Here is a 15,132-nt window from a genome sequence, read left to right on the forward strand (position 1 = left end):
GAGAACTGTTGGCCTTTTCTGCCCCCCTTGGGGGCAGATCGGCCTATTTTTTTTAGGTCCATCTGCCCCCAAGGGGGGCAGAAGCCACTTAGGCACCAGGGATTGTGTGTGTAGTGAATGGGGGGGCGCCCCCTTGGGCAAGGGTCGCTCCCCTGTGGGGGGCATGTCCTTTAGGGCCATTTCTGCCCCCCTTGAGGGCAGATTGGCTACTTTTTAGCCAGATCTGCCCCCAAGGGGGGCAGAAAACACTAGATCACCAGGGTTTTTTTATTTTTATGTGTATTTATGTGGGGGGGGGGTGCCCCCTTGGGCAAGGGGCGCCCCCCCCAAGGGGGCAGAGAACTGTTGGCCTTTTCTACCCCCCTTGGGGGCAAATCGGCCTATTTTTTTTAGGTCCATCTGCCCCCAAGGGGGGCAGAAGCCACTTAGGCACCAGGGATTGTGTGTGTAGTGGATGGGGGGGCGCCCCCTTGGGCAAGGGTCGCTCCCCTTTGGGGGGCATGTCTTTTAGGGCCATTTCTGCCCCCCTTGAGGGCAGATCAGCCTATTATTTTTAGGCTGATCTGCCCCCAAGGGGGGCAGAAACCACTAGAACGCCAGGGATGTTTTTTTATGTGTTTATTTCTGTGGGGGGGCGTCCCCTTGGGCACGGGGCGCCCCCCCAAGGGGGGCATTGACCTGTTGGCCATTTCTGCCCCCCCTGGGGGCAGATGGGCCTATTTTTCTAGACCCACCTGCCCCCAAGGGGGGCAGAAGCCACGTAGACACCAGGGATAGTGTGTGTGTGTGTGTGTGTGTTAGTGGATGGGGGGGGGGGTTTGGGCAAGGGTCGCCCCCCACTTTGGGGGCACATGTACCCAGGCCATTTCTGCACCCCTTGGAGACAGATCAGCCTATTATTTTTAGGCTGATCTGCCCCCAAGGGGGGCAGAAACCACTAGAACGCCAGGGATGTTTTTTTATGTGTTTATTTTTGTGGGGGGGCGTCCCCTTGGGCACGGGGCGCCCCCCCAAGGGGGGCATTGACCTGTTGGCCATTTCTGCCCCCCCTGGGGGCAGATGGGCCTATTTTTCTAGACCCACCTGCCCCCAAGGGGGGCAGAAGCCACGTAGACACCAGGGATAGTGTGTGTGTGTGTGTGTGTTAGTGGATGGGGGGGGGGGGCTTGGGCAAGGGTCGCCCCCCACTTTGGGGGCACATGTACCCAGGCCATTTCTGCACCCCTTGGAGACAGATCAGCCTATTATTTTTAGGCTGATCTGCCCCCAAGGGGGGCAGAAACCACTAGAACGCCAGGGATTTTTTTTTATGTGTTTATTTTTGTGTGGGGGCGTCCCCTTGTGCACGGGCGCCCCCCCAAGGGGGGCATTGACCTGTTGGCCATTTCTGCCCCCCCCTGGGGGCAGATGGGCCTATTTTTCTAGACCCACCTGCCCCCAAGGGGGGCAGAAGCCACGTAGACACCAGGGATAGTGTGTGTGTGTGTGTGTGTTAGTGGATGGGGGGGGGCTTGGGCAAGGGTCGCCCCCCACTTTGGGGGCACATGTACCCAGGCCATTTCTGCACCCCTTGGAGACAGATCAGCCTATTATTTTTAGGTTGATCTGCCCCCAAGAGGGGCAGAAACCACTAGAACGCCAGGGATTTTTTTTTATGTGTTTATTTTTGTGTGGGGGCGTCCCCTTGGGCACGGGCGCCCCCCCAAGGGGGGCATTGACCTGTTGGCCATTTCTGCCCCCCCTGGGGGCAGATGGGCCTATTTTTCTAGAACCACCTGCCCCCAAGGGGGCAGAAGCCACTTAGGCACCAGGGATAGTGTTGTGTGTGTTTTTTTTGTTTGAGGGCTGTCCCCTTTGGCAAGGGTCGCTCTCCATGGGGACACAGTACTAAAGGTATTTTTTGGCTTCCTTGGGGCAGACAGGCCTATTTTTTTAGTAGGCCCATCTGCCCCTATGGCAGAATCCACTTAGGCACCAATTTCTAAAATGTTTGATGGTGGGGTGTTTGTCAACTGAAGAAGTCTTTGCATTTGTGATAAAAAATGTTTTCCTCCTTTTTGTTCTAGTTCAAAGCTTTTGCTTTATTTGCTGTGGCTCCTTGCGGTTTTGGCGGTGGTTGACCTGCAGTTTGCACAGTTGCATGTTTTAGGTAAGTAAAAACAATTTACTCCAAAGGAGTATTGTTGCCATGCATGAATGACATGTTTGTAGGGGGTGTACTAAATGCAGGATTGTGTGTGAAATTGTCCTTAGGTTTGTGCACAATGATATTTGTTTTGTCTTATTTCTAATTTGCCTTTCTTTCTTTCTTTTTAGTGGGATATCATTGGTGATTGCTGTGTAGTTGCTGGTGAATCAAGCTTTTTCAGGCAAGTGAGCGGTATAGTTTTTGAGTTTGTAACTCTTACTAACAAAGCTACACTTTGTTACTTGTCTTACACAGTGCTGGTTGTTGGTGGTGAATTTGTCCAGTTAATTTTAGCAGGAGAGATCATGGCTAGCCGCAGGATGACCGCTCAGCAGGTGGTTGGTATGCTTTTTGAGTCACAGTCTGATCATGACTATGAGACGGACTCTGCATCTGAGGCAGAGGAGGAAGTCAGAGATTCTGGCAGTGATGTTTCTGTTGGAGGGGAATCTTCTGATGATGAAGCCACACTCAGTGCAGATGAAGGTTCTGTTTTAGAGGAGGACATTGATGTGCCAATAGTGCAGCAACCATGGGCTGAAAGGTTTCCCGTTAGAAGACCTGATGTCTGGGTTGCCCCAAACATGGAGCAGCCAGAGTTGCCTGCCTTTACTGGTCTCCCGGGGTGTAACGCCAATACAGAGAACTTTATGCCTATCAATTTCTTTGAGTTATTCATGGATGATGCGTTTTTGGAAGAGATTGTTGAGCAGACTAATTTGTATGCGGAGCAGCATTTGAGGGACAACGCTGCTAGACTTAGGCCACACTCTAGAGCTGCCCAGTGGATTCCCACAAATTTGGAGGAGCTAAAAAAGTTTTTGGGTTTGACTTTTTTGATGGGGTTGATAAGGAAGCCGTCACTGGCTTCTTATTGGTCTACTAGTCCCTTGATGGCAACAGCTATATTTCCAGCTACCATGAGTCGTAATCGGTATTTGCTTCTTCTTAGGATGCTGCATTTTGTTGACAATGGATTAGCCTTGCCACGAGATCACCCAGATTCTGACCGTCTTTTTAAGATTAGGCCTGTCCTTGATCATTTTGTAGATCGGTTTTCGGAGGTCTATGTTCCAGGCAAAGAGATAAGTGTGGACGAGTCTTTGGTCCTCTTCAAGGGTCGTTTGGTTTTTAGGCAGTACATTCCTAGCAAAAGGGCACGATATGGAATTAAATTGTATATGCTGTCTGAAAGTAGGACAGGATATGTGTATAGTTTCCGTGTGTACACTGGTAGGGATTCCAATATTGACCCCCCTGGTTGTCCTCCCACTTTTGGAGTTACTGAGAAAATAGTGTGGGATCTTGGTAGACGACTGTTCAACAAAGGTCACCATTTGTATGTAGATAACTTCTACACTGGTGTGCAGTTGTTCAAGGAATTGTTTAGAGTGGACACAGTTGCTTGTGGCACAATCCGTTCTAACCGGAAAGGCTATCCAAGGGAGCTTGTCTGTAAAAAACTTGAGAGGGGACAGTGCTGTGCCTTGCGGAACGAGGAGCTGCTAGCTTTGAAATTTTCAGACAAGAGGGATGTCTACATGCTAAGTACCATCCATGATGAGAGTACTTCCCCTGTGACTGTTTGGGGCCAGGTTGCTGAAGTGCGCAAACCTGTGTGCATTTTAGATTATAATAAGCACATGGGAGGTGTAGATAGAGTTGACCAGAGGTTGGAACCTTATACTGCTATTCGTAAGTCTTATGTTTGGTATAAGAAGTTAGCACTTCACCTCTTCCACTTAGCAACCTTCAATGCTTTTATTGTGTTTAGGGATAGGTCTCCAGACTCAAAGATGACATTTGTGAAATTTCAGGAGTCAGTGATAGAGAGCCTTATTGTGGTGGAACAGGCCAGAGTTCCTAGAGAAGCAGTGGTGGAGGATGTGGCTAGATTGAAAGATCGCCACTTTGCTGAGCACATTCCTCCCACACCCAAAAAAGACTTTCCAGCTAAGAAATGTAGAGTGTGTTTTCGAAGAGGTATCCGGAGGGAGTCTCGAATGTACTGCCCAGATTGTCCTTCAAAGCCTGGGCTGTGCCGCGGTGCTTGTTTTAAGAATTACCACACCCAGAAGAATTTCTGGGAACAACCATGAGTGTAAACTCATGTCTGTTTTGTATTTTCATGTGTTTAGTTTCATGGTTAGCATTTCTGTCATGTTGTTAGTTAGAGCTTTTGTGTTTGTTGTTTTGTAATTCTTTCTACTTAGTTAGGGGTTCCTCTGTTTAAAAAAAAATATATATATATGATGCCATTGTGTGTGGAGTGGGGCTTGGCTGAGACTGTACATATTGACTTGATGTTGGCTACTGCAACACACTGCCAGCCAAACACCAGTCCACACACTCCCATCAGCTGGTGTGATTGTTGTATCAGGCATGTGGGCGTATGTAAGTGATGGGCCCTTGAGTGGCGCTGTCTGTCGATGTGAGTGTTGTAATGTGCTGGGCCCGTGGCTGGCGGTGTGAATGGCCTTGTGTGTGTCATGTATGAAAGTTGTGTGAATGGACTGTAAAGCGGTTGGTGCCTTGTCGCGGCTTTACAGCTCACGAGCTGTGAGTCATTGGTTCAGTTTTTTGCCTTTCAGTTACTAACAGTGCTTTTCATTTTTGTGAAAGCTCTTGTTAGTAAAATTTGATCCACTGAACCATCACTCACCCTCGTGCCAAATCCAACCAGTATGTGTGGTAAAAATGACCAAACCTGCTCCACTGTAATCAGGCGTCGCAGCACACCTATGACACGCTAGGTGCCTCAGGTGGGACCCCGATGATGAAGCATGCCACCAACTTGGTTGGTGGGTGAGGGGTCTTTTTCACATAACCTAAGTGTGTTTCTTTTCAAAATTTTAGTGTTTGGCACATCACGGACGTATGTGGGCACATCAAAACGATATATTACAAAACTACCTGTGTTTGGGGGGGGAGAGGGCACCTATGTTTTTGGTCCTGTGTGCGGCCTTCATCTAGGGAAACCTACCAAACCCAGACATTTTTTAAAACTAGACACCCCAAGGAGTCTAGGGAGGAGTGGCTTGCGTGGATCCCCCAACATTTTCTTACCCAGACTCCTCTGTAAACCTCAAAATGTGCTTAAAAAAAGCATATTTTCCTGACTTTTCTTCGTACGATCACCACTCCAGCACAAAATTCCTACTCCCCAGTGTTCCCCTCAGTCTCCCAAATAAAATGACACCTCACGTATGTGGGTCCCCAAAGCAGAGTCAGTCTAAAGATGTATAAAAGAATATGTCCTTATAAACTCGCAGTACTATCCCCTGTATATCTACAAGTTTTGGGCCTTATTCTGTTGGAGGCACCTGGCCCACCCACACAACTGAGGTATCATTTTTATCGGGAGACTTGGGGGAACGCTGGGTGGAAGGAAATTTGTGGCTCCACTCAGATTCCAGAACTTTCTGTCACCGAAATGTGTGAAAAATGCGTTTTTTTTGCCAATATTTGAGGTTTGGAAAGGATTCTGGGTAACAGAACCTGGTCAGAGCCCCTCAAGTCACCCCATCTTGGATTCCCCTAGGTCTCTAGTTTTCATAAATGCACAGGTTTGGTAGGTTTCCCTAGGTGCTGGCTGAGCTACAGGCCAAAAACTACAGGTAGGCACTGTTTTCAATGAAAAAATGTGATGTGTCCACGCTGCGCTTTGGGGCGTTTCCTGTCGCGGGCGCTAGGCCTACCCACACAAGTGAGGTATCATTTTTATCGGGAGACATGGGGGAACGCTGGGTGGAAGGAAATTTGTGGCCCCTCTCAGATTCCAGAACTTTCTGCCACAGAAATGTGAGGAACATGTGTTTTTTTAGCCAAATTTTGAGGTTTGCAAAGGATTCTGGGTAACAGAACCTGGTCCGAGCCACACAAATCACCCCATCTTGGATTCCCCTAGGTCTCTAGTTTTCAGAAATGCACAGGTTTGGTAGGTTTCCCTAGGTGGCGGCTGAGCTAGAGGCCAAAATCTACAGGTAGGCACTTTGCTAAAAACAGGTCTGTTTTCTGTGATGTGTCCACGTTGCGCTTTGGGGCGTTTCCTGTCGCGGGCGCTAGGCCTACCCACACAAGTGAGGTATCATTTTTATCGGGAGACGTGGGGGAACGCTGGGTGGAAGGAAATTTGTGGCTCCTCTCAGATTCCAGAACTTTCTGCCACAGAAATGTGAGGAACATGTGTTTTTTTAGCCAATTTTTGAGCTTTGCAAAGGATTCTGGGTAACAGAACCTGGTCCGAGCCCCGCCAGTCACCCCTCCTTGGATTCCCCTAGGTCTCTAGTTTTCAGAAATGTACAGGTTTGGTAGGTTTCCCTAGGTGCCGGCTGAGCTAGAGGCCAAAATCTACAGGTAGTCACTTCGCAAAAAACACCTCTGTTTTCTTCCAAAATTTTGGTGGTGTCCACGTTGCGCTTTGGGGCGTTTCCTGTCGCGGGCGCTAGGCCTACCCACGCAAGTGAGGTATCATTTTTATCGGGAGACTTGGGGGAACGCTGGGTGGAAGGAAATTTGTGGCTCCTCCCAGATTCCAGAACTTTCTGCCACAGAAATGTGAGGAACATGTGTTTTTTTAGCCAATTTTTGAGCTTTGCAAAGGATTCTGGGTAACAGAACCTGGTCCGAGCCCCGCCAGTCACCCCTCCTTGGATTCCCCTAGGTCTCTAGTTTTCAGAAATGCACAGGTTTGGTAGGTTTCCCTAGGTGGCGGCTGAGCTAGAGGCCAAAATCTACAGGTAGGCACTTTGCTAAAAACAGGTCTTTTTTCTGTGATGTGTCCATGTTGCGCTTTGGGGCGTTTCCTGTCGCGGGCGCTAGGCCTACCCACACAAGTGAGGTATCATTTTTATCGGGAGACGTGGGGGAACGCTGGGTGGAAGGAAATTTGTGGCTCCTCTCGGATTCCAGAACTTTCTGCCACAGAAATGTGAGGAACATGTGTTTTTTTAGCCAATTTTTGAGCTTTGCAAAGGATTCTGGGTAACAGAACCTGGTCCGAGCCCCGCCAGTAACCCCTCCTTGGATTCCCCTAGGTCTCTAGTTTTCAGAAATGTACAGGTTTGGTAGGTTTCCCTAGGTGCCGGCTGAGCTAGAGGCCAAAATCTACAGGTAGTCACTTCGCAAAAAACACCTCTGTTTTCTTCCAAAATTTTGGTGGTGTCCACGTTGCGCTTTGGGGCGTTTCCTGTCGCAGGCGCTAGGCCTACCCACGCAAGTGAGGTATCATTTTTATCGGGAGACTTGGGGTAACGCTGGGTGGAAGGAAATTTGTGGCTCCTCTCGGATTCCAGAACTTTCTGCCACAGAAATGTGAGGAACATGTGTTTTTTTAGCCAATTTTTGAGCTTTGCAAAGGATTCTGGGTAACAGAACCTGGTCCGAGCCCCGCCAGTCACCCCTCCTTGGATTCCCCTAGGTCTCTAGTTTTTAGAAATGCACAGGTTTGGTTGGTTTCCCTAGGTGGCGGCTGAGCTAGAGGCCAAAATCTACAGGTAGGCACTTTGCTAAAAACAGGTCTGTTTTCTGTGATGTGTCCACGTTGCGCTTTGGGGCGTTTCCTGTCGCGGGCGCTAGGCCTACCCACACAAGTGAGGTATCATTTTTATCGGGAGACGTGGGGGAACGCTGGGTGGAAGGAAATTTGTGGCTCCTCTCGGATTCCAGAACTTTCTGCCACAGAAATGTTAGGAACATGTGTTTTTTTAGCCAATTTTTGAGCTTTGCAAAGGATTCTGGGTAACAGAACCTGGTCCGAGCCCCGCCAGTCACCCCTCCTTGGATTCCCCTAGGTCTCTAGTTTTCAGAAATGTACAGGTTTGGTAGGTTTCCCTAGGTGCCGGCTGAGCTAGAGGCCAAAATCTACAGGTAGTCACTTCGCAAAAAACACCTCTGTTTTCTTCCAAAATTTTGGTGGTGTCCACGTTGCGCTTTGGGGCGTTTCCTGTCGCGGCGCTAGGCCTACCCACGCAAGTGAGGTATCATTTTTATCGGGAGACTTGGGGGAACGCTGGGTGGAAGGAAATTTGTGGCTCCTCCCAGATTCCAGAACTTTCTGCCACAGAAATGTGAGGAACATGTGTTTTTTTAGCCAATTTTTGAGCTTTGCAAAGGATTCTGGGTAACAGAACCTGGTCCGAGCCCCGCCAGTCACCCCTCCTTGGATTCCCCTAGGTCTCTAGTTTTCAGAAATGCACAGGTTTGGTAGGTTTCCCTAGGTGGCGGCTGAGCTAGAGGCCAAAATCTACAGGTAGGCACTTTGCTAAAAACAGGTCTGTTTTCTGTGATGTGTCCACGTTGCGCTTTGGGGCGTTTCCTGTCGCGGGCGCTAGGCCTACCCACACAAGTGAGGTATCATTTTTATCGGGAGACGTGGGGGAACGCTGGGTGGAAGGACATTTGTGGCTCCTCTCAGATTCCAGCACTTTCTGCCACAGAAATGTGAGGAACATGTGTTTTTTTAGCCAATTTTTGAGCTTTGCAAAGGATTCTGGGTAACAGAACCTGGTCCGAGCCCCGCCAGTCACCCCTCCTTGGATTCCCCTAGGTCTCTAGTTTTCAGAAATGTACAGGTTTGGTAGGTTTCCCTAGGTGCCGGCTGAGCTAGAGGCCAAAATCTACAGGTAGTCACTTCGCAAAAAACACCTCTGTTTTCTTCCAAAATTTTGGTGGTGTCCACGTTGCGCTTTGGGGCGTTTCCTGTCGCGGGCGCTAGGCCTACCCACACAAGTGAGGTATCATTTTTATCGGGAGACTTGGGGGAACGCTGGGTGGAAGGAAATTTGTGGCTCCTCTCAGATTCCAGAACTTTCTGCCACAGAAATGTGAGGAACATGTGTTTTTTTAGCCAATTTTTGAGCTTTGCAAAGGATTCTGGGTAACAGAACCTGGTCCGAGCCACACAAATCACCCCATCTTGGATTCCCCTCGGTCTCTAGTTTTCAGAAATGCACAGGTTTGGTAGGTTTCCCTAGGTGGCGGCTGAGCTAGAGGCCAAAATCTACAGGTAGGCACTTTGCTAAAAACAGGTCTGTTTTCTGTGATGTGTCCACGTTGCGCTTTGGGGCGTTTCCTGTCGCGGGCGCTAGGCCTACCCACACAAGTGAGGTATCATTTTTATCGGGAGACGTGGGGGAACGCTGGGTGGAAGGGCATTTGTGGCTCCTCTCAGATTCCAGCACTTTCTGCCACAGAAATGTGAGGAACATGTGTTTTTTTAGCCAATTTTTGAGCTTTGCAAAGGATTCTGGGTAACAGAACCTGGTCCGAGCCACACAAATCACCCCATCTTGGATTCCCCTAGGTCTCTAGTTTTCAGAAATGCACAGGTTTGGTAGGTTTCCCTAGGTGGCGGCTGAGCTAGAGGCCAAAATCTACAGGTAGGCACTTTGCTAAAAACAGGTCTGTTTTCTGTGATGTGTCCACGTTGCGCTTTGGGGCGTTTCCTGTCGCGGGCGCTAGGCCTACCCACACAAGTGAGGTATCATTTTTATCGGGAGACTTGGGGGAACATAGAATAGCAAAACAAGTGTTATTGCCCCTTGTCTTTCTCTACATTTTTCCCTTCCAAATGTAAGACAGTGTGTAAAAAAGACGTCTATTTGAGAAATGCCCTGTAATTCACATGCTAGTATGGGCACCCCGGAATTCAGAGATGTGCAAATAACCACTGCTTCTCAATACCTTATCTTGTGCCCATTTTGGAAATACAAAGGTTTTCTTGATAGCTATTTTTTACTCTTTATATTTCAGCAAATGAATTGCTGTATACCCGGCATAGAATGAAAACCCACTGCAGGGTGCAGGTCATTTATTGGCTCTGGGTACCTAGAGTTCTTGATGAACCTACCAGCCCTATATATCCCCGCAACCAGAAGAGTCCAGCAGACGTAACGGTATATTGCTTTCGAAAATCTGACATTGCAGGAAAAAGTTACAGAGTAAAACTTAGAGAAAAATTGATGTTTTTTTCACCTCAATTTCAATATTTTTCTTTTTCAGTTGCTATTTTCTGTAGGAAACCCTTGTAGGATCTACACAAATTACCCCTTGCTGAATTCAGAATTTTGTCTACTTTTCAGAAATGTTGCGGTTTATGGGATCCAGCGTTGGTTTCATGCCCATTTCTGTCACTGACTGGAAGGAGGCTGAAAGCACAAAAAATCGTAAAAATGGGGTATGTCCCAGTAAAATGCCAAAATTGGGTTGAAAAATTGGGTTTTCTGATTCAAGTCTGCCTGTTCCTGAAAGCTGGGAAGCTGGTGATTTTATCACCGCAAACCCTTTGTTGATGCCCTTTTCAGGGAAAAAACCACAAGCCTTCTTCTGCAGCCCATTTTTCCAAATTTTTTTAAAAAAATGAAATTTTCACTGTTTTTTGGCTAATTTCTTGGCCTCCTTCTGGGGAACCCACAAAGTCTGGGTACCTCTAGAATCCCTAGGATGTTGGAAAAAAAGGAAGCAAATTTGGCATGGGTAGCTTATGTGAACAAAAAGTTATGAGGGCCTAAGCGCGAACTGCTCCAAATAGCCAAAAAAAGGCTCGGCACAGGAGGGGGAAAAGGCCTGGCAGCGAAGGGGTTAAGTTATAGCAGAAAGTATTGTATCTCTTATAGTACATGAGCATTCCATCACTCTTTCCACAAACCACTTAAAACCTGGCTATGTCATATGAATGAAAAAGTATGGTTGCAGACATGAAGTTTAAAAGCGCAATCTGTAGTGCAAAATTAAACCCACCAAAAAGGGTTAAACAATTTAAAGCAAAACGATATAAGAATCAGTTTAATGTAATCCAGATTAAATGCAATGTTGTAACTAAGAATGTTAAAGAACATAGAGAGTGATTCTATCTTTTCTGCAATGATGTATAGCATGCACACATTAACATATTGATATATAAACACTTTTATAAAAGCAATTTAATTGCACCGGTTTTGTGCCCTCTCCTGGATTTGCCTGAGGGAAAAAGCTCGCTGACTGTGACAGGATTCCTAGGAGAAAATTATTTATTTATGTGTATATGTATGTGTGTGTATATATATATATATATATATATATATATATATATATATATATCCTACTGTTGATCACAATTAAGTTTAGAAATACTGATTAAAAGAAGGAAAAGCTAGTACTCTTTGTTATTTGAACTACAGCTGTACTTATGCTCTGAGACCTGCCTTTCACCTTGGCTGGTGGCTCTGGCAGTAGGCATGATGACATCACAACTCGACTGATATAACTTTTGACAGTTTGACAGATATTTATTTTTTGTTTTGGGTGTGACTAGAGACTTCACAACTACACTGTCATAAGGAAATTAGGAAATTAGGGGCAGGCATTTATACAGTGATTGCAGGCTTCCATGTATGAAATAGAGGAGAAAAATACCTTTATCGATCAAGAACTAGTTTCCAGAACCTTTGTGGCACATAATAATGGACTGACACTCCAGTACATGAAGTAATTCATAAGAAATATTTATGTTGTTAGAGCACAAGAACAACATGAGTAGAAAATGCACATGGCAAATAGCTTAAAAAATTAATTACATTTATGATTTCTGAGTGAAACCTTAGTCTAAGACATTTGGGTACAATGGGATAAAGCACACATTTGCCCTGCCCAGGTAAGCTTACCACAAAAGATTTGATATCAAAATAAATGTAAATTCCCAAGAATTCAAGGACCAACTGAAAATCCCCACATATACTCTTTTATTCCACTGTTATCAACATTAAGTAACAGTTTGTCTAGAGAGAGTCATAAGGGCCTGTCCCACTGACAATTTAGATGAGAGATCAGCATTTTTATTAGGTAACCATAAACGTGAAGATTTCAGGCACCCATATCCAGACACAAGGCTTACTTACCTTTAAAAATGTATTGGGCCTGAAAATCAGTCAGCTGTTGGGAAATGTTTTTTCTTGTGTCCTGTGTTCCCACAGGAATATGGAAAAAACACAACCTTCAAGATTTGGCTGAGAAACTGGAGTCAGACAACAACTGAGTAGGAAGCAGAAAAATAATGCAGAGCCTTTTCCATGGGTAGCTGGGAAGTCAGCACAGGGGCCGGTAGCAGAAGAAAGCCATAGGAGAGACCATTGAGAAACAAGGTAATAGAAAACCCACAAAGCTGAACTGAATTACAGGCCCTGACGGGTTTCAGAGTGCATCATCCATGCCACTGCACTTGGAAACCCGACCGTGATTAGCACAGCTTCTCAGAGGTAGGCCGATGCAGAAGAGCTTGGAAGACTAGACCACATCTCATGCCTCGGCCTCTCGAGGCAGGGACGTGCTGCTGCAACCATGACAAATGGTTATTTGTTTTTATTGAAACCCATGCCATGAAAATAAAAAAAAATACTGTTGCTTAAATACGGCTGCCGTATGCTTGCATCACTAGTTTTGTTGTTTTACCAGTGAGGTTTTAATAAAAAAAGCATTTAAGCCCTCATTACAACCCTGGTGGTCGATGTTAAAGTGCAGTAATACTGGCAAAAGGCCGGCAACAACAAAAATGGAATCATGACTACGGCAGAAACCGCCAACACAGGCAGCCACTTTAACACTCCGAACACCACGGCGGTAGCAACAAACACCGCAGCGGTAACCACCAACAGCCATGCGGAAGGCAGTATACCGCCCACCCCATTACAACCCGCCCATCCAGCAGCTTTTCCGGGGTGATACCAACACCATCAAAAGAACGGCAGAAACAGTACTTTGAAGGGAAATCACTCACCTCTCAACACTCAAGAAAGAACCAGGGCACCATGGAGCCCGAGCTGCAGGTCTTCCCCATGCTGGTATTTCTGCTCACATACCAGGAGTACCAATGGCGGCAGTGACAACCATGGTGAGTACTGCACCTAGCACATAGGGAGGGGGAGGAAAAAGAGAGTGATACACAAACGCAAAACGCAACACCCCCACCCCCAACACCATACACACAAACACATGCAACAACATTACATATAGACCCCGTAACCCTCTGGAATAACGCAAGGACAAAAGTAATGGAGTCAAATGAGTGTTATAATAGAAATAGTCAGAAATACGTTAACAATTCAAAAACAGTATTTACAAAATATACAATATGTACAAAAGGTGGGACAATGTCCACTCAAAATGTCAGTGGCCCACTGGGCCAAAACACATAGGCCAAGCCCACACTTGACTCCTCCCTCAATAATGAGAGAACACTGCAGGGGCATCAGGTCGAAAACACACAGGTACCTCAGGGGGACGGGGAAGGAGGGCCTCAGCCGGAAGATGGTACAACGCCACTGCTCCTAAAGGGGGATCCATGCCCACAGCGATGTCCTGGGGAGACAAAGCCACAGTCTCTCAAGTGGGTGGTTTTCCCACTACTTGGTCCTGGGGAGTGCAAAGCCACAGTCTCTCAAGTGGGTGGTTTGCCCACTGCTTGGTCCTGGGGAGTGCAAAGGCACAGTCTCTCAAGTGGGCTGGTTTGCCCACTGTTTGGTCCTGGGGAGTGCAAAGCCACAGTCTCTCTAGTGGGTGGTTTGCCCACTGCTTGGTCCTGGGGAGTGAAAAGCCACAGTCTCTCAAGTGGGTGGTTTGCCCACTGCTTGGTCCTGGGGAGTGCAAGGCCACAGTCTCTCTAGTGGGTGCCGGTTTTCCACAGGTTCTGGAGGGGGCTTGGTGCCCAGTATGCTTCATCCTGCCAAGGATAGGGTGAGTGGATGCCTTCTTCCACTGGTTCTGGAGGGGGCTTTGTGCCCAGTGTGCTTCATCCTGCCAAGGATAGGGTGAGTGGATGCCTTCTTCCATTGGTTCCTGAAGGGGCTTGGTGCCCAGTGATGCAGCACATGGGGTGTGCAAGGTCACAGTCACCTTGGTATCAGATCCACACGATTTTCTATGGGCAGGATGCATGACACACCATGGATGCATGACTATAGTCCATCCGCCGACAGAGACGGCTGATCAGTGGTTGCAGTGCTGGAGCAGGTGGCGGTGCTGCCAGAGGTGGGGGGAGGCTCCAGCCCTTCCCTTGCAGCCTCAGATGGCTGTGCACTGGGGCTGCTGGTGGTGGTTCTGCTTGCGGCGGTACTTGTGACGGTGCAGGTGGCGGTGATGGCCGCGGTGAAGCTGGTGGTGGTGGCCGCGGTGCATCTGGCGGTACTGCCAGTGGAAGGGGTGGCTCCAGCCCTTCCCCTGCAGCCTCCGACGGCTGCCCACTGGGGCTGCTGCTGCTGGTGGCAGTGCTGGTGGCGGTGCTGCTTGCGGCGGTGCTTATGACATTGCAGTGGCAGTGCTGTCCGCGGTGCAGCTGGCGGTGGTGGCCGCGGTGCAGCTGGCAGTGCTGCCAGTGGAGGGGAGAGGCTCCAACCCTTCCCCTGCTGCCTCAGACGGCTGTAGTGCCCTGGCTGGAGTTTTGTACCCCTTCCTGTCCTTGGCAGATGTGGTGCCTCCTTGCTTTTGCCAGCTGGAGTCTTTGCCTTGGCCTTGCTGGCTGGTTGTGCCTCCTTCTCCTTGCTGGATGCTCTCCCCTTTTTGCCCTTTCCTGGTGGTGGAACCTTCTTGAGCTTGGCAGGTGTCAGTCTGGTGTGTTTAGGTTCAGGTGCATGAGCTGGATGCTGTTGTGAGGTGGATGGCTGTTGGGTGGATGTGTGTTTGCGTTTGTGTACTTTGGGAGGAGGGGGTCACAGACAGAGTGGTAGAGGGCACAGGGGATGTGTGCATGGATGTGAGAGTGGTGACTGCCAGTGAGGGGCGTGTAGTGATAGGCGTGCTGGCAATGGAGGTAGTGGATGAGGATGCACTGCATGCAGGTGTGAATGGAGATGCTACTGGGAGGGAGGTGGACGATGAGGAAGAGGGGGACACAGTGGAGGGAGAGGATGTTGGAGTGTCTGCTTCTTGATGGTGCTTGTGTGAGTGTCTGTGGAATGATGTGGTACTTGTGTTTG

This window comes from Pleurodeles waltl, chromosome 1_2 (assembly GCF_031143425.1).
Source record: "Pleurodeles waltl isolate 20211129_DDA chromosome 1_2, aPleWal1.hap1.20221129, whole genome shotgun sequence".
Classification (NCBI taxonomy): Eukaryota; Metazoa; Chordata; class Amphibia; order Caudata; family Salamandridae; genus Pleurodeles; species Pleurodeles waltl.